This window comes from Schistocerca gregaria, chromosome 5 (genome assembly GCF_023897955.1).
Source record: "Schistocerca gregaria isolate iqSchGreg1 chromosome 5, iqSchGreg1.2, whole genome shotgun sequence".
NCBI lineage: Eukaryota > Metazoa > Arthropoda > Insecta > Orthoptera > Acrididae > Schistocerca > Schistocerca gregaria.
Window position 1 is genome coordinate 482,237,141 of NC_064924.1, and position 24,031 is coordinate 482,261,171.

General features: G+C 44.9%; 1 protein-coding gene across 2 annotated transcripts in view; it reads right to left on the reverse strand.

Moving 5' to 3' along the window:
- LOC126272036 (guanine nucleotide-binding protein G(o) subunit alpha) overlaps window positions 1-24,031 on the reverse strand; it is a 929,986-nt gene that overhangs the window by 436,564 nt on the left and 469,391 nt on the right. The window lies entirely within an intron of this gene.

Genomic DNA, 24,031 nt, shown 5'->3' on the forward strand with positions numbered 1-24,031 from the left:
TCCATAAAAATTTTTAAGTGTCACGGAAAGTGCCTGAGATAATAACAAAAGATAACAGAAATGTAAGATAATCATGCATGAAGTATGTGTTTATATTCTTTTGCTTTCAGCGGAATTAGCTGGAGGTGTAAATATATTCGAAGGTATTTGTTCATATATGAATTGTAGCTTATGTCATTGAATCAGTCTGACTCTGCTGTTTTTACATGTATTTCACTATGATTCAAGTCTCTTTGTAAGTTCATAGGGCGTGTAACGGAAAATATAACAACTATTTCGTTAATTAAGTGGAAATAATTAAAAACATACATTAACCTTACGATGCATGCGATTGTCTGCATACACGCCGCTTGGAGCGCTAGTATCACTCCTCCTATCAAACGGTAACAACTTTCGCACCAAAGAGTGAGGTGACTGTACGTATTGAATTGTGCTAATATTATAAATGCGGAAATAACTGTCTCTTAGGCTTACACAACGATACCGCTGAACCGATTTTAATAAAATCTGGTATAGAGATAGCTTGGACGCTGTGGAAGAACACAGTCTACTTTGAAATATGAACATAACGCGAAATATGGAACAATAATTACCCTTTGAAAAAGCTGTTTATTCTTTGACTTTTGAACTTTATCGTATTTCTGAAAATGCTTTTATTGTTTGATATGTTCTACGTAACACGATTCAGCTTAAGGAATACAATGTCCATACTTCCTCTACGTGCTTAATCAATACTTCCATACTAAATCCAGTCACAGACCCATCACATTTTAGCCACTGAGCGCCATGCGTCACTTATAAATTCTTAGTTGCATTAAAATTTGCATAAACAGCTCGTGGCCATGCGGTTAGCGTTGCTATCTTACGATCGCGGGTTTCTGGACTTTTCTTTTCTTTCGGCCAGCGAACTAGCGTAAAAAAAAAAAAGAAAAAGCTTCACAAAGCTCCTGAGGATCACAACTGGGATGTCCTACCAATAAAGTCACAGGATACGCGCATTTCATTTCAGTTCATTTTACTGATACGTGAGCGCAGTCGTGAGTAACAAGAAGAAATGCTTATACAATCCTCAACGTGTTTAATTGATGCTAGTCCATACTTCCATAGTAGTATTATAAAAACGAAAAAAACACTGTTACGTTTTCATGACTAAACCGCTGAACCGAAATTTGACGTGAGACACGGACTACTTTGCAAAGTAGGAAGTACAAGATGTTCGTCGATTTGAAGAACATTACCCAAATTAAGGAAAAATATTTACTCTTTGAAAAAGCTATATACTATTTCATTTTTGAACTTCATCATATTTTTGAAAATGCTTTTGTTGGTTGATATACTTCGTAAAACGTTTCCACGTAATCACTACAATGCTTATTTCTCAACATGTATAATCCATACTAATACCGGTATTATTAATTGCGAAATTAACTCACTCTGTTACCTTTTCACGATTCTTTCTTCCAACTTCCAAGCCGTTTGGAGACTCACAGCGACGGTGTCATTTAAAGGCTCCACGACAAAGAGAGAGAGTCATACCTTTGTATGTGGAACAAGGGAGACTTTCGGTGGAGCTGCATTTCAGTATGATCTATTAACTGACTATATTAATCATAAATTATTCATCACAAGGGGACGGATAAAAATGTGGGCCCTCATTAAAATGGAAGGCAGGAAGGAATTATAACAGAAATTGGTGGGACTCGTAGTGGTCGTGAAAGGCAGAGTGAAACAGGAAGGTTGGGGTAAAGGCTAAACAGATGCTGCGGAAGAGATGCTGGGCCAACTGCGTCTTTGCACAGGCAGACTGCTACTATAAAACAGCTACCGGGGCCGTTGGCTCCCGTTCGCCATCTGTGATGCCGTAAAACAAGGAAGTAAGAACATTTTTTGCTCGCTTATTAGGACCTTCTTGGAGAGCGGAAATCTCCTGCACAAAAGTCAATACAGATTCTGTAAATAGATGTTGTGAAGCTCGTTCTGTTCGTCCTTGAGATTCAGGGAGCCGTAGACAGTGACACCCATGTTGATGCCATGTTCCTCGGCTTCAGTACAGTGCGCTGCTGGAGCTTTGTGAACTTGCCGACTGTCGTGCTAGCTTTGTTACAGGATTCAGAAACTTGCTGTCATGGTTGATTTATTATTATTAATCAAAGTATCGTACATGCTGTAACAGGCAGCTGACACTATCAATCAAAACATCCTACGCACTGTAACATGCAGCTGGCGTCCTTAACTAGTACCGACCGGTGTATGAGATCACGGAACGCAGTCTGTGTCGTTTGCACAGAACCACAGTTTGACAGGCACCTTGGTTTAGCTGAGGTGGCACTGATAGAGCGATCCCACGCCCTGGGTTAGGTTATCAGCTGCTGCATACCCACCAAAACTGATAACATCGTCATTTATTATTTGTTAAAAAAGGCGTCCAATAGGAATTTGTTTAAGTGCAAAGGCTCTCTCTTCGATGTAATCAATAGGACGTACCAATGAAAATATTCTGACAGTTGCATGTAGAAAAAAAGAAACATTACGAATAGTCTGAATCACTTCGTGCGCTGTCGTGGTTTCAAGAACGATGCGACACGGGAGTGACGCCCGCTGGCAGTTAGGGGCTTTCAGGCCTTGTCCGCAGTATGTAAACTCCGTTTTACTCGGTCGACTTTCCAGTCTCAGATGACCAATCGACACAAGTGAGGTAACTGCAGCGCCCCAGCGTTTTATTCCTGTACTGAATCTCGTCTGCCTCGAGTAGTCATTTCCGTTTACACGTCAGCGCCGAAATTGCATGTGCTGTGAGAGCTGTCCGCTACGCAATTTGGCAGCTGTTAGGTGGAAGTGAGGTTCTGAAGGAGTATCCTTTTTTACCATAAAATCGAAATATAGCAACAAAATGTGGGAACAACGAATGATAGTAGAGTTTATTAATGACCAGAGCGAAATCCATAGTGGATGTCGAAAAGTAGCAGATTTTGCACCGTACATGATGCTGAATCAGTACTAATACACCGAATAATAACTGATAATTGGTCCACCGGTAGGAGAGAATGGACACAGAAAAGGAAGTTGTGTGTGCCATGTCAAACTAACGAGATGGCCGCAGAGGCTGGAACACGGCCGGAACTCCTAAGGAAGGTGTTTATGTCATGTCAAACTAACGGGATGGCCGCGGCCGGACCCCTTTGTCGGCTGGCACTTCAGACCAGAGAGGCTGGGCCATCACAACAAGAAGTGAGAAGGAGCTATATGCGAAAGAGAGAAAGGCGATTTCGCGCCACAGTGGAAAATTTGCGGAAGACTGTGACGGGATTGGCGCAGAGAGCGTTGAGATACATATTAAAAATTTGGCGGTGACAGTAACCGCGGGAGAGTTCTGTGTCGTGGTTGGGTACAAACGCGCACCGATACATGGTAATCTGTGTCGCGATTCGGTACCAACGAGCACGGATCCATGCGGCGAAGAACGACCAGGTTTGCATAAACTCTGAAGGAGGACTCGGGGGTCGGCAGTGGACGAGAGCAGTCGCAGTGCCTGGCTGCCCTGCTTGGAGAGTGTGGAGAGAAGTAGGTTGGAGAAGTTACCGGCAATGAGTCCAGTGGTTACTCTCCAGTCTGAATAGAGTAGAGCATGCGACTCCACATACGTAGCATTATCTGTTCCTCTGAGAAGAGAAACCGATTTGTGCTAGCTTGTGTTGTTGATATGCAATCTGAAGTGTACCTCTGCTGCCGCACACTTGAGTCGACCAACTACTCTTGGCATATGTGCAAGTAGCTTGAGTATTGACTAGTGACGGACTCCGCAATTGAACACTTACGTACAGGAGTTTACGGGCACAAACCACACCCACGTTGGAGATTAAAGCCAAGCTCGCTCACGGGAAAGGCGGCATCACGACGTTGCCTGGGCTGACCGTCGTAATCACCACGGAGAATTACGGTGATTTTAGCAATCATCGGCCAAAGTAAGGCACTGAAATTCTAAATGAGTTCATGTTCCGCTAGCTCTTTGACTGGCGCTCTCTGAGTCTGTGTCCGTTCAGGCAGAACAGAACTTCAATAGAGTCACTTGCGGGTTCAGTGTTGACTTAAGTTGTTAGGAAAAGAGGATGCATTGTGCCAATGATATGCTAATTAGGTTAGCGAGTGTATTGGATTATCATGTTAGGCTAGAAATATTGCTCATCCTGTTTTCTGAATAAATCTTAATTTGGTATCATATGCTAATCACTGCATTATTGATTTCGTAGCTAGCAATCACCATATTTTTGTTTAATAATTAGAGTGTAATGATAATTTGGATGCAAATGATACTGGGGGCATAATCGCGCGTTTAAACAGAGCAAACTTAAGTCAGATAGCAACTCATGGTCGACCAAGACAACGAATAGATATTTTTCAATATATCGATAATTTTACAATAAACCTCCCATAGGTTACAATGTTTTTGTCAATGGTGGTGTGTCCAGGTGCCGCATTAAATCGTCAAAACCTCGAGCTGTTTGAAGGGCCTTGTTCATAGCTCTACTAACGTTCTCAACTGAGTAGAGATCCGGCGACCTTGCTGGCCAAGGTATGGTTTGGCAAGCAAGAAGACAAGCAGTAGAAAGGCTTACATTATCTTTCTGAAATGTAAGCCCAGAGTGGCTTGCCACGAAGAGCAACAAAAGGAGGTGTAGAATAACGCCGACGTACCGCTGTGTTGTAAGGGTGCGGTGGAGTCCTGCTACGGTCACCGGGACTCAGTGTGAAGCGGAACTCATCACTGAAGAGAATTCCACTCCACTGAATGAGGTTATAGGCCGACGACGTGTCTGGAGACGCCAGAGCGGAGTGATCCCAACCTGAGTATTGGCCGTCATACGGCACGATAACCAGGAGTGGTGATCTGGGGTGCCATTTCGTTTCATATCCGAACCCCATGGTTATTATCCGAGGCACCCTTAAAACAACGTGCTACGCTGACGATATTCCATGGCCCGTTTTGTTGCCTCTCACGGGAGGTCATCCTGGGAATATACACCACTGGCCATTAAAATTGCTACACGAAGAAGAAATGCAGATGATAAACGGGTATTCATTGGACAAATATATTATACTAGAACTGAAATGTGATTACATTTTCACGCAATTTGGGTGCATAGATCCTGAGAAATCAGTACCCAGAACAACCACCTCTAGCCGTACTAACGGCCATGATACAGTTGGGCATTGAGTCAAACAGAGCTCGGATGGCATGTACACGTACAGCTGCCCATGCAGCTTCAACACGATACCACAGTTCATCAAGAGTAGTGACTGGCGTATTGTGACGAGCCAGTTGCTCGGCCACCATTGACCAGACGTTTTCAATTGGTGAGAGATCTGGAGAATATAGTGGCCAGGGCAGCAGTCGAACATTTTCTGTATCCAGAAGGGCCCGTACAGGACCTGCAACATACGGTCGTGCATTATCCTGCTGAAATGTAGTGTTTCGCAGGGATCGAATGAAAGGTGGAGCCACGGGTCGTAACACATCTGAAATGTAGCGTCCACCGTTCAAAGTGCCGTCAATGCGAATAAGAGGTGACCGAGACGTGTAACCAATGTCACCCCATACCATCACGCCGGGTGATACGCCAGTATCGCGATGACGAATACACGCTTCCAATGTGCGTTCACCGCGATGTCGCCAAATACGGATGCGACCACCGTGATGCTGTAAACAGAACCTGGACTCATCCGAAAAAATGACGTTTTGCCGTTCGTGAACTCAGGTTCGTCGTTGAGTACACCATCGCCGGCGCTCCTGTCTGTCATGCAGCGTTATGGGGAACCGGAGCCACGGTCTCCGAGCTGATAGTCCATGCTACTGCAAACGTCGTCGAACTGTTCGTGCAGATGGTTGTTGTCTTGCAAACGTCCCCATCTGTTGACTCAGGGATCGAGACGTGGCTGCACGATCCGTTACATCCAAGCGGATAGGATGCCTGTCATCTCGACTGCTAGTGATACGAGGCCGTTGGGATCCAGCACGGCGTTCCGTATTACGTTCCTGAACCCACCGATTCCATGTTGTGCTAACAGTCATTGGATCTCGACCAACGCGAGCAGCAGTGTCGCGATGCGAGGAACCGCAATCGCGACAGGCTAAAATCCGACCTTTATCAAAGTCGGAAACGTGATGGTACGCATTTCTCCTCCTTACACGAGGCATCACAACGAAGTTTCACCAGGCTACGCCGGTCAACTGCTGTTTGTGTATGAGAAATCAGTTGGAAACTTTCCTCATGTCAGCACTTTGTAGGTGTCGTCCTTGTGTGAATGCTCTGAAAAGCAAATCATTTTTCATATCAGAGAATCTTCTTGCTGTCGGTTAAATTTTGCGTCTGTAGCACGTCATCTTCGTGGTGTAGCAATTTTAATGGCCAGTAGTGTATTTCAGCAAGATAATGCCCGCCCGCACACAGTGAGAGTTTCTACTGCCTGTCCTGGTGCTTGCCAAACGCTGCCTTGGTCAGCAAGGTCGCCGGATCTCTCCCCAATTGAGAACATTTGGAACAATATTGGCACTACTCTCCTAACAGCTCGGGATTTCTAAACCTAACGAGCCAATTTGACATGATGGCACGATATCCCTGAGGACATCTAAAAACTCTGTCAGTCAATGTCCAGCCGAATAAACTGATTCCATAAAGGCCAGAGGTGGACCAATGCTTTACTGACCTGCTCAACTTGTGAACCTCACATGTAGATTACATCTACCGATTTCCGGTCCAATTTCTTCGTGGTACATCTTTTTTTTTTGTCTTAGAGTGTACGAGGTGCGACAGTAAAGTAATGAGACTGATGTGGTAAAAATTTTGCTTGCATTTTTAGTCAAGTTTAGTGCGGTCTCCTTGAAAGTAGTTCCCTTCTGATTGCACACACTTTTTTCCAGCGCTTCTGCCATTGATGGTAACATTTCTGGAACTCATCTTCTGTGATATACCGTCGTCACAGCTGAGACCGTTCGGCTAATCCCGTGCGACCCAGCAATACACTTTAAAAATTTCCATTCTCTTCCTGTCTGAACTGTCAACATTTCATTCCTACACAAGGCTACACTCCAGACAAGTGCCTTCAGTAATGTGGTATCAGGTATCGATACCACGCCACGGGCGTCTCACAGTTGACAACGGGATAGCAAGTTTCCATCTGACACCCATAGCAGTTGCGCGGGGTCTGGCAGACCCAGTGGTGTGCCCCCATTGGGCCACACCGCGGTATAGGACGGCCTGCTGCAGCCTCTCACTCCACTTGCACTTGGAGCTTCATCGCTATGACACCATCACTTGTGCTTAACACAGTCAGCCTCATCCTATTTGCTATTGTATGAGCTGGACTCTGTCTCTTGCTAAATTATTTGTAATAAGTCTTCGTTCCCTTGGAGAAAGACAAATTAAGTAAATCTTCTGTTTACCCTATTAACTTGTTCACTAAGCATTTCTGCTCCTGTCCAGCTTTCCTACAATGACAGTTGCCATACCACTCTGTAGCCTACCTCTCCTTACCATTGTGTACTAAGTCGTACGCAACAAGAAAAATGATCAAAAACTCAGTACAAAATTTGAAAACTTAATAAACCACTGAATAATGTAGATAGAGAGGTAAGAATTGACACACATGCTTGGAATGACATGAGGTTTTATTAGAACCAAAATGCAGGATGGCGCTCCACCCCATATTGCTAGACGCGTGAAAGATCTCTTGCGAGCGTCGTTTGGTGATGATCGTGTGCTCAGCCGCCACTTTCGTCATGCTAGGCCTCCCAGGTCCCCAGACCTCAGTCCGTGCGATTATTGGCTTTGGGGTTACATGAAGTCGCAAGTGTATCGTGAGCGGCCGACATCTCTAGGGATGCTGAAAGACAACATCAGACGCCAATGCCTCATCATAACTCCGGACAAGCTTTACAGTGGTGATCACAACATTATTCCTCGACTACAGCTATTGTTGAGGAATGATAGTGGACGTATTGAGCATTTCCTGTAAAGAACATCATCTTAGCTTTGTCTTACTTTGTTATGCTAATTATAGCTATTCTAAACAGATGAAGCGCCAACTGTCGGACGTTTTCTGAACTTTTGTATTTTTTTTTTTGTTCTAATAAAACCCCATGTCACTGAAAGCATGTGTGTCAATTTGTACCTCTCTACCTACATTATTCCGTGATTTATTCAGTTTTCAAATTTATACTGACTTTTTGATCACCCGGTACTTTCCAGCACTTAATTTTATATTCAGTACTAACGAATTTCTCTTTTTCAGAGGCGCTTTTCTAGATATTGCTAGACTGAATTTTATAACCTCTCTACTTCGGCCACCATCTGTTATTTTGCTGTCCAAATAGCAAAAGTCGTTCACCAATTTTAGTGTCCGATTTCCTAATCTAATTTTCTTAGTATTGACTGATTTGCTTCAGCTACATTCCATTACCCTTATTTTACTTTTGTTGACATTCCTCTTATAACCTCTTTTCAAGACGCTATCCGTTTCGTTCAACTGCTCTTCCGAGCCCTTCAGCGTCTCTGATAAAACTGCACTGTCCCGCACTAGATTTTATTCTTGTCCCTGAACTTCAACATACGAGTGTTTATTTATTTCCAAATTAAAATCAGGTGCTAAGTTTTGTTGCGGTATTGGCCGACTAGCAATCTCATTTAGAGGTAATTGCGACAGGAAGATGGGAAAACCAAGGCAGCAGAGTGAGGTGTCGCTTAGCTAAGCACCATCAGCTTTCGGTCTTGTGACGAGGTTCAAAATGGTTCAAATGGCAATGAGCACTATGGGACTTAATTTCTGAGGTCATCAATCCTCTAGAACTTAGAACTACTTAAACCTAACTAACCTAAGGACATCACACACATCCATGCCCATTGCAGGATTCGAACCTACGACCGGAGCTGTCGCGCAGTTCCAGACTATAGCGCCTGGAGCCGCTCGGCCACCCCGGCCGACCTTGTGACGAGGTACGGAGTAGCGTTCGCCTCTGCTGCAAAGCTGTTTTCGCGGAATGGCGCGCGCGAGAGAGTGGCTGAGGGGAAAGCTGGGGGGGAGGGGGGAGGGTGAGAGAGCGGTGCCAACTTGTCACGCATCGACCGACACACATGTGTCTCTCCGTGTGCGGCACAACAGCCGCTGAAGACGGCGATCGATGGCCAAACTGCGGCCGGCCGGCGCAAACAAACTGGCGCCATATGCGCCTCTCCCTGAGGACGTCATTCGCGATCCGAGGGGGGCGACGATCCGCTCAGGAGCTAGGGAGGCGACGACTACAGCCAGGCGTCGGGGAAAGCAGGCAGCAGCAGAGGGGAAGGAGGGCTCCAAACCGACTCGGTCGAGTCACAGGGGTACGCTGTGAGAGGGAGGAGAGGCCCGGCAAAGGGCCCCATACGCGAATGACGGACCGCAGCAATAACTCACCACGTTGTGCGATCTGCCCGCGGATCGCAAGTGTGGAGCAGATCCTGTCGCTTGATCGCTGATCGCTCTCAAATTTAATGCATTCTGATGATTCGCTTGATTGCACAGCTGCGACTCGTGCGCTTAGATATAAAGCGTGGTATTTATTTTATTTCATTTCGCTAACTCCAAGTTGACTAAGAACTTAACGTTACAATTCTTCGACTCTTTAAAGAATCGATCTTTCTTTCTTTCTTTTGCTTTGCCTTGTTTTCCGCGGGTACGCAGGGCGGCATGGTTAATCGGACATGGCGATGTTAGTGGGAGGGGTGGCCAGATGCCATCCCCTTCGCCCCCCCCCCCCCACCACCACCCGGTACCCCCCGCGATGGAATTAGTGTACCCCAACTGTCTGCGACTAGTGTAATCCAGGGAATAGTGCGGAAGTATTCAGATGTCTGCGAGCCGTGTAACTGAGGCGGGACGAGGGGACCAGCCCGGTATTCACCTAGGGGGATGTGGAAAACCGCCTAAAAACCACATCCAGACAGGGTGGCAGGCCGGCCGTCGTCGTTAATCCGCTGGGCGGATTCGATCCAGGGCCGGCGCGCCTCCAGGAAGCAGCGCGTTAACGCTCTTGGCTAGCTTGCGGGTTAAAGAATCGATTTCCCACATACATAAAACAGATTCAAATTTCAGACTTCTGTAAAAATGAGTTAATTTGTTAAATACACTCTAAAACAAATTAGAATAAAACGCCATGAAGGAATTATCTGAATTGGGCGGAAATCCGTAAATGTAATGTGCATGTGCAGCCAAACAAATGATAACAGTTTCAGAAAAATTGAAAGAATTATTCAACAGGAAGAGCGTCACAAATTGAGCAAGTCAACAACGGACTGGTTCACCTCTAGCCCATATGGAAAAAATCCATAGCCCATATGCAAAAAATCCATAAGGACCAGACAACCAATGTCATAAGTCATCCAATTTTTTTGATATGGCACGGCTTGATAGAGGGACATCGTATGAAATTCTGCCCATCTGGCGCATTAGATCCTCAATATCCCGAGCTGGTTGGTGGGCCTGCTCATAATGCTCCAACCTTTATCAATTGGGGAGAGATCCGGCGACGTTGCTGGCCAAGGAAGTATTTGGTAAGTTCAAAGACCAGCAAAAGAAATTGTCGCCGTCTGCAGGCGTGCATTATCTTGCTGAGATGTACATCCAGGATGGCTTGCCATGAAGGGCAACCAAACGGGGTGTAGAATATCGTTGTCGTACCGCTGTGCTGAAAGGTGCCCCGGATGACAACCAAAGGAGTCCTGCTATAAAATGAAATGGCACCCTGCACCATCAGTCTTGATTGTAAGACCGTGTGGCTAACGACTGTCAGATTGGCAGTGGGTTTCCAACCTTACTGTCGCCCACCATACGGCACAACAGCCAGACTGACAGTCTGGGAAGTCATTTCTTTTCACAGCAAGGCCCCTTTCGTTGTTTTCTGTGGCACCCTTTCAGCATAGTGGAACGTCGATGATATTTTACTCCCCGTTTGTTACAAGCTATCCTGGGCTTCGTTTCAGCAATAAGATTTACACCCGCACACCGCGGGAGTTTCTACTGCTTTCCAAACCCTATCTTGGCCAGCAATGTCGTAGGATGTCTCCCCATTGGGAAAGTTCGGGGCATAATGGGCAGAGGCCCCTAATCAACTCGGGGTTCTGAGGATCGAGCTCACCAGTTGGACGGCATTCAGCACGTCTCTCAGGAGGACATCCAGCAACTCATTCAATGCCAAGCCAAACAAGTGTTTGCATTAGGGCAGAGGTGTACCGACGCGTCATTGACTTGCTCTGCTTGTGATACTCTTTCTATTAAATAAATCATCCAGTTTTTCTGAAACTGTTGTCATTTACATCTACATCCATACTCCGCAAGCCACCTGACGGTGTGTGGCGGAGAGTACCTTGAGTACCTCTATCGGTTCTCCCTTCTATTCCAGTCTCGTACTGTTCGTGGAAAGAAATATTGTCGGCATGCCTCTGTGTGGGCTCTAATCTCTCTGATTTTATCCTCATGGTCTCTTCGCGAGATATACGTAGGAGGCAGCAATATACTGCTTGACTCCTCGGTGAAGGTATGTTCTCGAAACTTCAACAAAAGCCTGTACCGCCGGCCGGAGTGGCCGAGCGGTTCTAGGCGCTTCAGTTTGGAACCGCGCGACCGCTACGGTCACATGTTCAAATCCTGCCTCGGGCATAGATGTGTGTAATGTCCTTAGGTTCGTTAGGTTTAAGTAGTTCTAAGTCTAGGGGACTGATGACCTCCCATGTTAAGTCCCATAGTGCTCAGAGCCATTTGAGCCAAACGCCTGTACCGAGCTACTGAGCGTCTCTCCTGCAGAGTCTTCCAATGGATATTATCGACCATCTCCGCAATGCTTTCGCGATTACTAAATGATCATGCAACGAAGCGCATTGCTCTCCGTTGGATCTTATCTACCTCGTCAATCAACCCTATCTGTACATGTATATCACATCTACCGATTTCCGTCCCATTCGGATAATTCCTTCGTGTTATGTCTTCTTTTTGTCTTAGTATGTACAAACTTACATTCATTTTTATAAACTGATCAGCCAGAACACTATGACGACCTACCTACTAGCCGGTATGCCCAATTTTGGCACGGATGTCAGCGGCGATGCATCATTGCATAGAAGCGATGAGGCCTTGGTAGTTCGCTAGAGGGAGTTGCCACGACATCTGCACACATAAGTCACTAATTCCCATAAATTTCCCGGAGGGCAGCGATGATCTCTGACGCCACGTTCAATCACACCCCAGATGTATTCTATCGGGTTCAGATCTGGCGAATAGGGTGCTAGCACATCATTTGGAACTAGCCAATGTGTTCCTCGAACCATTCCATCAGGCTCCTGGCCTTGTGACATGACACATTACCTTGTTGAAAAATACCACTGCCGTCGGGAAATATACTACTGACCATTAAAATTGCTACACCAAGAAGAAATGCAGATGATAAACGGGTATTCATTCGACAAATATATTATACTAGAACTGACATGTGATTACATTTGCACCCAATTTGGGTGCATAGATCCTGACAAATCAGTACCCAGAACAACCAACTCTGCCTACAATAGCGGCCTTGATACGCCTGGACATTGACTCAAACAGAGCTTGGATGGCGTGTACAGGTACAGCTGCCCACGCAGCTTCAACACGATACCACAGTTCATCAAGAGCAGTGACTGGCGTATTGTGACGAGCCAGTTGCTCGGCCACCATTGACCAGACGTTTTCAATTGGTGAGGGATCTGGAGGATGTGCTGGCCAGGGCCGCAGTCGAATATTTTCTGTATCCAGAAAGGCCCGTACAGGACCTGCAACATGCGGTCGTGCATTATCCTGCTGAAATGTAGGGTTCCGTAGGGATTGAATGAAGGGTAGAGCCACGGGTCGTAACACATCTGAAACGTAACGTCCACTGTTCAAAGTGCCGTCAATGCGAACAAGAGGTGAGCGCGGCGTGTAACCAATGGCACCCCATACCATCACGCTGGGTGATATGCCAGTATGGCGATAACGAATACATGCTTCCAACGTGTGTTCACCGCGATGTCGCCAAACACGGATGCGACCATCATGATGCTGTAAACAGAACCTGGATTCAGCTGAAAAAATGACATTTTGCCATTCGTGAACTCAGGTTCGTCGTTGAGTACACATTGCAGGTGCTCCTGTCTGTGACGCAGCGTCAAGGGTAACCGCAGCCATGGTCACCGAGCTGATAGTCCACGCTGCTGCAAACGTCGTCGAACTGTTCGTGCAGATGGTGGTTGTCTTGCCAACGTCCCTATCTGTTGATTCAGGGATTGGGACGTGGCTGCACGAGCCGTTTCAGCCATGCGGATAAGATGCCTGTCATCTCGACTGCTAGTGATACGAGGCCGTTGGGATCCAGCACGGCGTTGCGATTACCCTCCTGAACCCACCGATTCCATTTCTGGTAAGTCATTGGCTCTCGACCAACGCGAGCAGCAATGTCGCGATACGACAAAGCGCAACCGCGATAGGCTACAATCCGACCTTTATCAAAGTCGGAAACGTGATGGTATGCATTTCTCCTCCTTACACGAGGCATCAGAACAACGTTTCACCAGGCAACGCCGGTCAGCTGCTGTTTGTGTACGAGAAATCGGTGTGAAACTTTCCTCATGTCAGCACGTTGTAGGTGTCGTCACCGGCGCCATCCTTGTGTGAATGCTCTGAAAAGCTAATCATTTGCATATCACACCATCTTCTTCCTGTCGGTTAAATTTCACGTCTGTAGCACGTCAACTTCGCGGTGTAGCAGTTTTAATGGCCAGTAGTGTATTATCGTCATGGGTGGGTGTACGTGGTCTGCAACCGGTGCACGACACTTCTTGGCCGCGATGGTGCTTTGTACGAACTCCACAGGACCCATGGACGCCCACGTGAAAGTTCTCCGAAACGTAGTGGAGCCGCCTCTTTGTTTCCATCCCGCCGTACAGGTTTCAAGGAGCTGTTCCCCTGGAAGACGACGGATCCGTGCTCTGCCGTCGGCATAATGAAGCTGGTATTGGGATTTATCAGACCATGCAACGCTCTGCCTCTGCACCACCGTCCAGTGCCGGCCGTGAATTTCCCATTTCAGTCGTAGTTGCAGGTTTTGCGGTGTTAACGTTGGCGCATGCATGGGACGGCTGCGGAGGCCCAACGTTGGAGTGTTCGGTGTACTGTGTGTTCAGACACATTTGTACTCTGCCCAGCATTAATGTCTAACGTTAGTTCCGCCACAGTTCACCGTCTGTCCTGTTTTACCAGTTTGCCCAGCCTACCACATCCGACATCTGTAATGAGGGGCCTCCGTCCAAGTGGCGTTCACTAGAGTGGCGTTCGAAATTGTGGATGAGTTGACTTGTCATATCGCTGGTGTGTGGCAGAGCGATAACGCTCGTGTTGGGGACCCTTATGAAGAAAGAGCTCTGGGCACATGCACGCTGCTAATTCTCTTGGCGCTGCGATAGGACAGGAGCTGCGTGTTGTAAAGTCGTCGCTAATTATCAGTGGTACTCCTTTCTTTTTTTTACGTGCCTGCAATACGGGAAAATTATACATTCCTCAGCCGGTTCATGTGTTTGTACTACAGTAACATGTATAACTGCGCTTCACCTTATTACCTTATCGTACATATTTATTATTAATATGTTTATTTTTGAGTGTGCAGTATTTTAACTTCATGTATTTCTTTTCTATAATCACACTGAATGTAATGTACTGTTATACTACAGGGAGACAGGGAGTGAGAGATTATGGGCGTCAAATAGAGTGTGTCCGTGTTAGAGTTAACGTGAATACGGAGATATTATTGTATCAATGAGGTATCAGAACGCTAATTAGTGCTGAATACTTAAATACTTATTACTGCATGGACTCATTACTGTTATGAACATTGTTCCAAGAAAATCAGATTGGATCTAACAGTGCGAGGCTCGTGAAATGATACAGGCTATATTGACAACGTCTACACAGATATGCTTTGATTGTAGTTTGGCTAGATTGCATTTGATGGGGCGAGGTGAGTCGCAAAACCTAATGCGTTTTTTTATTTTTCATTTGCATTTTAATAGAGTTTCGTTTTCATTAAGAGAGTGGAAACGATTATAAAAACAGTTTAACAGATTTCCATAGAAACAGAGACGTGAATGTTAACTGCCAGACTGCAAGTCTGCGGGCGTTACACGTGTCAAAAATTGGGCGAGCAGGTTTTTCATAATCCACGAGTTGATATTATTCAGAGTACTTTAACACATGAACGTGACACTAGTAAATCACCACTTGCCAGAAATGTTATTGTGGTGAAAATACGAACGTTAATGGTTGGCAACAAAAGTTGCTTCCGACCACCCCCTTTTCCAATGAGAGTCGAAAGAGCAAATACACTGCCCGAAGAATTAAAATAATAAAAAAATGTGAAGCATTCAGAAAGGGACGACGACGCGAAATGGAATTTCACGGGTTGAAAGGGTATGTTATGTTGTTTCAGAGATTACAGAGCCAATCACAGTTACAAAGAACTCGGAAATGTGAGCCCACATTCTCTGTAATGCTTCTCTCCCTTTGGCCTGGATGTAGGCACTGATTCGGTTGGAAAGGCTCTCGTAAGGTCGTTGTATCGTCTCTTAAGACGAGCTGGTCAACAACTGTTGTTGATTGGTTGTTGTCATCCTGAATACTGGCACTGGGATAGAGCTGACAAACGAGCTGACCCCGCACACACGTTCTATTAGGGACAGATTTGGGGACCTTGATGGCCATGCGAGTACCTTAACATCACCAAGATAATTCACAGAGACACGTGGCGTGTGGGGAAGAGCATTGTCCTGTTGGAAAATAGCACCAAAATGCTTTCCAATGAGAAATAACACGTGAGGATGCAGGATGTCTGACCTACCGTTGTGCCGTTAATCATTTTCAGCAGTATCCTGAAGTCGTACCAGATGGCTCCCCACACCAACATAAGGAGTAACAACGCTGGGCCTTTCCAAAACAATGGAAGAATGGTATGTCTCCCAATATCACCACCCTATCGCCGATGATGGTCATCCAGAGCAGTGCAGAACCACGTATCATCCCTGAACGCAATGCGACGCCGCCCATCAGCTGTGTATGCTTCCCAGTCACAGCACCACTCCAAACGCAGCCCTTTCTGCTATGGCGTTAATGGCAGCCTGCGCGTGGGACGGTAACTCCACTGTCTGGCAAATTCCAGAACTGGTAATCCCTTGCCATTCATTTAATCCCATCTGGGAACCGCGTCTCTTCAATGGTTACGGTGTCAAACAGCCTGCAAAAAGAGTAGTGTTTCTCCCTGCGACATGTCAAACGTGATGTTAGTTTAACTGAAGATGCGAAGGCCACTTTACACAAACCAATGGAATCGAACAGTCATTTAAAGAACAATTCACTAAAGTTTGCTACCCTTTGCTTGTACCTATGAACAAATATTTACACTGGATGGAAGCGAGGATAATACGAAAGAACTACCATCGAAGCTTAAGAACACCACAAATTCTACAATATTGTCTTCTTTTGCATTACAGTGATCGGCACAGAGATTTCACTCTATACAGTCTCTGTAAAATGGAAAAAAAAGCTGAATGAAACAGACCTTGCGGAAGGCCAGTTCGCCTTCAGGAGGAGGGATGAATACGCAAGACAATACTTTCAGCACGATTTATCTCAGAGGATGGTCTGAAAAAAGGTAATATTGCATTTATAGCATTTGAAAGTGTACAAAAATACCAAAACACAGTCGTTGAGATTATGAGGGTGGTAGCTACAATGCACGGAATTAAATGTTGTATGAAACTTGTAGAAAAACAAGAAGAATATCAAATTGAGCAAAAATTAAGAAGAGAATGAGATAGTGTAGTACCCTATCCCTGATTTTATTTAGTCTGTGCATTGAGCAAACAGTAAAGGACACTAATGAACTATTTGAACAGGAAATCACTGCAATCTTCACTGGGCAGAGTGGTTTGACGGAGCTCTCCATGCTGACCCATCCTAACCCCTTGTTTTACATTTACGCTATTTGTCAGTGGTTCTTTCACATTTTACCCATTCCCGAGTTTGTGTTCTATTTACTTCGTTCCTGCAAGTAACCGGTTCATCTTTTGATCACCGAGCGAGGTGGAGCAGTGGTTGGCACACTAGCCTCGCATTCGGGTTGACGACCGTTCAATCCCGTGTCCGGCCATCCTTACAGGTTTTCCGTGATTTCCCTAGCTCGCTCCAGGCAAATGCCGGGCGGTTCCTTTGAAAGGGCACGGCCGACTTCCTTCCCCAACCTTCCCTAATCCGATGAGACCGATGACCTCACTGTTTGGTCGCTTCCCCCAAAATACCCAACCCATCTTTTGATCGTCCAATATGTTAGCAACATCTCGTTCTCCTACGACGCTTCAGTCGCTTACATAACACCAGTTCAGCGACAGAACTACTTCACAGGTGAGAAACGGAAAACTTGGAAAGCGAATGATCTCTTATATGAATGCGTGGTGTCTGTTCATTAATCCATTCTCCTACAATGCATCCATAAACAATCATCTATCACTTTTTAACCAAAATACATTCTGTTCCGAAATTCTCTCCGGCGACCAACTCCTGTATCTTACCTACCTTCTGCACCTACATATTCAATGAACCACTGGTTGGGAGCGCCTCAATTTTGCTGAGACGTTATCTTCGTGTTTCCCTGCGATTGAATTTTTGCACAGTTCGACATCCGAGGTCCCAATTAGACACTTCCCTCGTTAATGAAAACAGTAACTCCTCAATGCTACGGAAATGACATGACATTAATCAAAGAGAATATATGAGCGTTATCTAACGGAAACAAGATTTTGCCTTCATATCGGTTCCTGTTATCACAGAACGACAAATATTGACCGGCTGTCACTCCAAACAACTTACCCCTTCCGCTAGCGGAAGTAACGCGGAAAAAGGTACTGTTCGTCTACATCTAAAAAAGGAACTTCAAAACGTAAGTTACGAGTTGTTATGGTAGACCAGTCAACTGTTATTGAAAGCTGCGTTCCACTTCAAAGAGACACAAATACAGTGAGATTCTATGAGATATCGATACACATGTATACAGATGGCGGTAGCATCGCGTACACAAAGAATAAAGAGGTAGTGCATTGGCAGAATTGACATTTGTACTCGGGCGATTCATGTGAAGAGGTTACCGACGGTTACCGACGGAAATTAACTGACTTTGAATTCGGAATGGTAGCTGGAGCTATACGCTTCGGACATTCCATTTCTGAAATTGTTAAGGAATTCAATATTCCGAAATCCACATTATCAAGAATGTGCCGAGAGTACCAATTCCAGAGATTAGCTCTCATCACAAACAACGCAATGGCCGACGGTCTTTACTTAACGATCGAGAGGAGCTTCATTTATGTGGAGTTATCAGACGTAGGAGACAACCAACAATGCGTGAAATAACCGGAAAAATCGATGTGGGACGTACGACGAACGTATCCGTTAGGGCAGTGCGGCGAAATGTGGCGTTAATGGGCTGTGCCAGCAAACGACCGAAGTGAGTGCCTTTGTTAACAGCACTACATCGTTTGCAGTGCCTTTCCTGGGCTCGTGACTACACCAAGTTGGAGCCTACACGACTGGAAAACTGTGATCTGGTCAAATGAGTCCCAATTTCTGCTAGTAAGAGCTGATGGTAGGATGACGAGGACTCCACGAAGCCATGGACCCAAGTCGTGAATAAGGAAGTGTGCAAGATGGTGGTGGCTCCTAAATGGTGTGGGCTGTGTTTACATGGAATGGAAGGGGTCTTCTGATCCAACTGACGCGATCATTGACTGTAGAAGTTTATGCTGGGTTACTTGGAGACCATTTTCAGCAATTTATGAGCTTCATGTTTGCAAACAACCATGGAATTTTTGTGGATGACAATGTGCCATGTCACCAGGCCACAGTTGTTCGCGATTGGCGTGAGGAACATTCTGGACAATTCGAGCGATGTATTCGGCCACCCATATCAGCCCACATGAATTCCATCGAACAAGTGTGGGACATAATCCAGAGGTGAGTTCGTGCACAAAATCCTGCACCGGCAACACTTTCGCAATTATGGACGGCTGTAAAGGCAGCGTGGCTCAATACTTCTGCAGAGCACTATCAAGGACTTGTTGAGTCCATGCCACGCCGAGTTGACGCACTTAACCGCGTAAGAGGAGTTCTGACACATTCTTCACCATTGTCGCCAAGCCTAAACGACGGTCGGAACGTTCCATCTATCGTTCAGTTCCTCTGCCATAGAATTCCGCTCCTTGGTCACGGAAGTAGGAGCCATTTGAGAACCGTGTTTTGAACGTCCTCATCCATAAAAAATCTCTTCACCCCTTTCAGCTTACCGAAAAGATGAGAATCGCGGGATACAAGAACAGGACTTCGCGACCAGTAGTCAAAGCTGCGAAATCCTCTCGCTTTACTAAACCAATATAAAACTTTCTCAGTCTAGCTCCGATTCCGTGGAACGTGGTATAGGTGACGTACAGTATAACTGGTAATGCCGTCCCACTGAAGACTCTGCTAGTAAAGTTAATCATTTTGTTAATTGTCTTAATGAAGTGACGCATAAGATTTCCTCCTACCCATTTTCTGTGAATCTCTCTAAGCAATTCTCGTAGCGCATTAGATTCTTCAAAAGTGGCTCTGAGCACTATGGGACTTAATATCTGAGGTCACCAGTCCCCTAGAACTTGGAACTACTCAAATCTAACTAACCTAAGGACATGGCACACATCCATGCCCGAGGCAGGATTCGAACCTGCGACCGTAGCAGTCGCGCGGTTCCGGACTGAGCGCCTAGAACCGCTCGGCCACAGCGGCCGCCGACCAGTATCACCCACATGTATCACCCACATGTATCACCCACATGCATCACCCACATTTGTTCGGCCTTGGTCAAATTGTTGGTACTGTTTCACTACTGCTGGACGCGACGTTCCATTCGGTCCATATACCTCCGGGATCCCAAGGTGAATCTGTGTACAATTATATGCTTTGTCCACAAATTCGTAATGTCTAGCGTACTTCAGCTTTGGACTACATTTCCAGCTGCCGCACCATTTCAATCCCACATTCTGATGCACATAATATATGTACCGCAGCAGAACTGTATCTGCATGAAACCCAGAACACGTACGCTCTTCTGACACCACGCCTTTCTTGTTGCTCAATGGTCTTAGCGTGGAACGACATGTGAAACTTAGGAGGGGCGTTCAATAAGTAACGTAACACATTTTTTTCTGAAAGCAATTTTATTCAGGGTTCAAATATACCATATTATTCCCCTCTTTTTGAGCTACACACCCCTATTTTTCAACATAATCTCTGTTCAATGCAGCCGGCCAGGGTGGCCGAGCGGTTCTAGGCGCTACATTCTGGAACCGCGCTGCTGCTACGGACGCAGGTTCGAATTCTGCCTCGGGCATGGATGTGTGTGATGTCGTTAGGTTAGTTCGGTTTAAGTAGTTCTAAGTTCTAGGGGACTGATGACCTCAGAAGTTTAGTCCCATAGTCCTGAGAGACATTTGAACCATTTTTGTTCAATGAGGCGGCTTCACCCCACCGTACTTGGAGGGCCTGTATTCCCGCGTTGTTCCAGTCAATTGGTCGACGTTGAAACGACCGTCTTTTTGCATCAATAATCTGCCCATCATCCACGTACTACTTTCCGCGGAGTGGATTCTTCATTAGGCCAAAGAGATCCGGGCTGTAGGGTGGATGAAGAAGAACAGCCCAAAGAAGTTTTGTAAGCTTCTCTCGTGTACGCTGATCTGTGGGAGGCCTTCATGGAGAAGGAGAAGTTCGTTTGTATTTTTGGTGGCGACGAATACGCTAGGTTGTTTCTTCAATACCCTGAGGGTAGCACAATACACTCCTGAGTTGATTGTTGCAAGACTGAATAACACCTTGAGAGCCCCAAAAGATGGCCGCCACGACTTCACTGGCTGAGAGTGCGGCTTTGAATTCTTTCTTCAGAGAAGAGGTGGTCAGGCGCCACATCATGGATTGCCGTTTTGTTTCCGGTTCGAATTAATGAACCCATGTTTCCTCGCCTGTGACGATGTTCGACAAAGAACTGAGAAGAGCATCCTCGTAACGGTCAAGCAATTCCGCATAGATGGTCCTTTGTTGTTCGTTATTTTCTTCTGTTAGACGGCAAGTAACCCAGAAGGCACACACCTTGGACGAGTCTGTTAGCACTACCAACAGACGTCCAGTTGGGCAGCGATGTGTTTGATTGTGATCCTTCGACCAACTTCAATGAGAATTTCCGCACGTTCCAACATTGCAGGAGTCACAGCTGTGAGTGGCCGTCAGACACTAGGGATATCGGACACGTTTACGCGACCTTGTTGCATAACAAATGCCTCGCACAACGATTCACCGTGGTTTTGTTCACTGTCAGGTCTCCGTAGACATTCCACCATCGCCTATGAATATGTGCGATGCTCTCGTTTTCCACCAAAAGAAACTCAGTATCAGCTCTGTGCTTGGAACGGACCCCCGTTACAGACGGCATTTTAAAGACTACTATAGCGCCGCCACCTGTCGGAACTTCACGAAACTATAGGCGCTAAAACGGGACCGTTCCACGATGTCCCACACAAATCCCGCATTTTTTTCAACCCGCATTTTTTCAACCGGAGTTGCCGGAGAAAAAAAGTGCTGCATTACTTTTTCAACGTCCCTCGTACGTCAACACTGAGTATTAATCTTAGACGAGCGTAAACCAATATTAAAAAGTCATGTGTCATAGTTCTCTCATTTTTTCGATTATTCTTTAGCAAGATGTTATTGTTTTTTAAAAGAAGCGTTGAAAAATAAAAAAGACCTATTTTTGGCCCCAAATGACGAAATAAATTTTATTCAGAAACCGATGCTTATTCGAAAATACGAAGCAAATCTCTTTCATTAGATAATGTGAAACAAAATTAAACTCGAATTTATGGATGGATTTATAGAAGACTTAATCTTTTTAATGAAATCATAACAATTCCTACTATACGAATCCTGTAAATGTCACAAATATAGAGCGAAAAACAATTTCGTTAGAAAATAATCACATTACTTTCAGTCGTTCACTCTTTCATAAAAGGCAACTTAATTTACAGTCCAAGATTTATTTAAACATCTTTGCAGAACATAGGGTGTTAGTATTAGGGTTTCTTTGAGCCAGGTGCAGGAAATCTAGTTGCTTCAGTCTCCTCTACGACTATATGTCTCATCTTTGCTGATGCGTCTAGCACAAGACTCGTTATCAAACTGGAAAAAGTTCACGGCGTGCTGTGTACAAACAATTCCGGCACGTAACTGTCATGAATGGGTAAACAAATGACAGAAAGAAAATTTTCCCCGGCAGTTTTCCCTTAACAGTTACATCCACTTGCTGGCAGGGAAATAAATGTGTGACGCTCAGCGTAGCTTTCGGTAAAAACAGAAATGAAGACACAGGACATAGGAACACTAAAAAGAAAAACAGGAAACGAAATATGTCATATTTTGTAAAGCAAGTATGACTAATAAGCAAATTATTGGACAATGAAAAGTTTTGGAAAGAAATATAAGCAAGGAAGTGGCGGATAAAATGCCGATAAGTAGTATCTAAATACATAATAAAAAATGGGACAAAACTAGAAAAGTAAAAGGAATTAAAAACGTGGAAAATAGAAAGCTAAAAGTGACACAAAATTAATGAACAAATAATTAAAGAATATGTTGAAGATTTAGGGACCAGCATAGAGAAAATGAAAGGACGTAGAACGTCTAAGTAAACGTCAAACCCAGATACTTGAATGGTAAAAGTAGGAACTAAATAAATATTGAAATTGGCCAAGAGGAGATTTTGATAAGTTGTCAGTATTGTGAAATGCCATATTGTTAATAACAACAGAATTCCGTCTACATAATTTTGAGTGAGAAAGAATTACCAGCTACAGGTAAGAAGTGTGGAAGCTGTACAAAGGAGGCAAAGAGAAACTCCTCAGCTTGTAAATGGATTCCCCGAGCAGAAGAAGCAGTGGTGTCGCAAGGTTTGGATATGTAAAGAACTCTAGGATCTGAGAAATAAAGGATTCAGTCTTTAACGCGAAACGAAATGTCTACTGTGACAAAGTGGTATCGGAATTGAAAAGAGTGCGCGAAAACAAGTAACCTTAAGGAAAGAAAATGAAGTGAACTCTCAAAGACAGCAAAAAAAGACAGACAAAAAATATGTATCGAAAACATAAAAAACTAAGAAAAATGTAAGATCTTAATTTTATCCACAGTGGCTATTGTTGGAACGAAGAGAGGTTTATATTATAATCTTAAAATGGAAAAGAAAACCAAATGCCTTTCGAGTAATAAGGGATCATTTCAGCTACATAACATCATTTCGTAATTTTTGTACATGGCAGTTACCACTGGTCGATTTCTGCTTTCAGTTGTAAAGTCTTGAAATATAACGTAAATTATTTATGTCCCTTGTCTGTACAAATGAAAACAGGAGCAATTCTTCGGCAACCTCCGGGCACAAAAATGATTGAATAACGTGTTTGTTAAAATTTAGATGAATAAACAAAAAATGTAGTTCAAAATTAAGTGAAAGGACACAATGGAAGAAGAATGACCAGTATGTGGACGTCGTGCTTGTTTTCTTTGCGTTCTACGACTTTGGGAAGCCTGGAGCTGTATCAGTAACGATTTACGTAATACAGTTACTTCACCAATAAAGTTGTTTTTTACTTTATTCTCGTTTTTGAGCTTGCGTCATTTTTGAATATGATATATGTACGGGCGCCATCTATCTCTCTTTCCCCACTGACGTCTATTTACAATCTCAACGCACTGTGCCTCCTACATATCGCAGAAATGAACGCACATGTCCAACATTACCGTCATGACGTTTGTTTAATTAAAGGATAACACAGTATAAATATCCTTTAACGTAAAGAAACACTGCAAATGATGTGATGTGTAT